Genomic DNA, 2,390 nt, shown 5'->3' with positions numbered 1-2,390 from the left:
GGGGGGGGGTCTCCAGTCTCTGGTGCTGAGGTCACTGAGGTGGGTAAAAAGCCCCTCGGTGGCAGGGCCCCGGGGGTGGAGCAGATTCACCTGGAGTTCATGAAGACTCTGGATGTTGTGGGTTGTGTTGGTTGATGTGACTCTGCAGCATCACATGGACATCAGGGACAGTTCCTCTGGACTGGCAGACCGGGGTGGTGGTCCCCCTGTTTAAAAAGGGGGGTCTCAGAGTGTGTTCCAACTACAGGGGGATCACACTTCTGAGCCTTCCTGGTCAGGTCTGTTGAGGGGTCCTGGAGAGGAGGGTCCGTCAGTGTGGTTTTCAGATACTTCAGTTTTCTTTGTTACTACTTGTTACTGGTGAAACTAGTACCTGAATCTGCAGATATTCCAGTACCATGAGTAACTGAGTAATCAGTTCCTGACCCGGAAACAATGTACTACACTTATGAAATGACTACGTCACTAATTATCACTAATATGTTTTAATAATTTTAACATCAACAAAAAAACTTGAGTTGATTTGATACATTTTGCAGTGAAACAAAAATAAAGCAAACTTAAGAGGAACAGCACAGAAAATAAAACTGACGAGGAGCAGAAATACTTCATTATTCATCATGCTTGGTGGTAAATAATCTGTTAATTGTAAATAAAAGATAAAATGAAGTAAAAGGTAGAAAAATGATGATGATGGGAGTAAGTTTCCAAGGTTGTGGACTGAATCTTTGTGTTTACTGCCACCTGCAGGATCCCTCAGGTAACTGCAGGAACACAGCTGGTTCCCCTGAACCTCAGACAGGAACCACAACCACTGAGTTGACAGCAGCACACCCCCCACTTCAAATAAACTCTAGACCTGGGATCTGCTCCTATAAACTGGTAATCCACATTCTGTTCATTTGGATGKAAATACCTTCAAATATAATAATTACAGCATATTTTAGTTTACTTCAAATCCATGGTGGTGTTTAAAGGATCTGGTTCATGTTCCACCACAACCCTCAGAGTCTCTAATGAAAACCATCACACAGAAGGAGAGTCAGGTCGAGTATGAAGCTGCCTGAGGGGGGCGCTGTTTCCACGAAGGAGGGATGGGTTTCCTCCAATGAAAAAGAAGAAGATGAAATATATTGTTACAGAACGTAGTGGGCAATCATCGATCTTTTCAAAAATTCATCTTCAAATTTATTTTTTCTCAGAGCCTAGGATGCTGAAATGAATAAAATAAAATAACCCAAACATTGCCCTGTTTTTCATCTACAAATTAATGTTCACCGCTCTTTCCCGTGTTTCCTCCTGCTTCCAACAGCAGCCTGCACCATTATCTGTGGTTACCAGGATCTGACAGTGATCATGATGCAGTGTGGGTCCAGCTCCTCTCTTCACATCTGTGTCGCAGCTTCCAGTCTCCAAAGTGAGCGTACGCTTGGGTCAGAGCTGGTGTGAGGGACCGCACCTTTCACACCAAGTTTGAGTTTTATAAATCACAACCTTGGTGTGAAAAAGTGGGGTACACAATTTTCTGGGCCCGTTTTGTGCGCACACAAGTGTTATAAATCKGACCCCTGGTGTTCATCAGAGTCATACCTGGACAGGTGTCTGGTTCATCACAGGGAAGTCTCAAGATATTCAGACGGAGACCTACTGCAACATGATGGAGCATGAGTGGTTAGCACCAACGCCTCACAGCAAGAAGGTCCTGGGTTCGATCCCCRGTTCAGACCTGGGGTCTTTCTGTGYKGATTGCATGTTCTCCTCGTGCTTGTGTGGGTTTTCTCTGGGTACTTCGGTTTCCCCCACCACTAAAAACATGTAGAATAGGTTGCCTTCAGGCCCAGGCCTCCCTTGAAATAGAGATATGGGATTTCAATGAGATTTGCCTGGATAAATAATGGTAAATAAAACAATAAAATAAATACCTAGACACATCTSTGGTTCATCATAGGGATGTCTGGACAGACCTCCAGTCTCCAGGCAGTACAACAAACAACTAAATCTCCCTACTGACAAACTGATTCTCTTGGTGATGATCTTACAACCTGAATGTGTTCTTCACCTGACAATGTTGCCCCTCTGACAGAGAAGGTAAAACATGGCTCTTTGGTCAATGTCTGAACTTTAAAACATAGTTTAAACAAGTTGTTTGTGAGTTTTGCTCAGCAGAGATCAGTCAACCAGCAGAATAAAGGCTGACTTGTTTTTGATGGACAAAAAAACATGTTAAATATCAACGTGGTTCAAACCAGGTTCACTTTGTTCCAGTTTGTCTTTAACAGATGGGTCAGATGATAGTGAGTCTCCAGTTAAGTCCAACTGCAGCTGACAGACGGTAGCAGCTGTGTGTGTGTGTGTGTGTGTGTGTGTGTGTGTGTGTGTGTGTGTGTGTG

The sequence above is a fragment of the Austrofundulus limnaeus genome, unplaced genomic scaffold, assembly GCF_001266775.1.
Source record: "Austrofundulus limnaeus strain Quisiro unplaced genomic scaffold, Austrofundulus_limnaeus-1.0 Scaffold2002, whole genome shotgun sequence".
NCBI lineage: Eukaryota > Metazoa > Chordata > Actinopteri > Cyprinodontiformes > Rivulidae > Austrofundulus > Austrofundulus limnaeus.
This window is presented reverse-complemented; position numbering follows the sequence as displayed.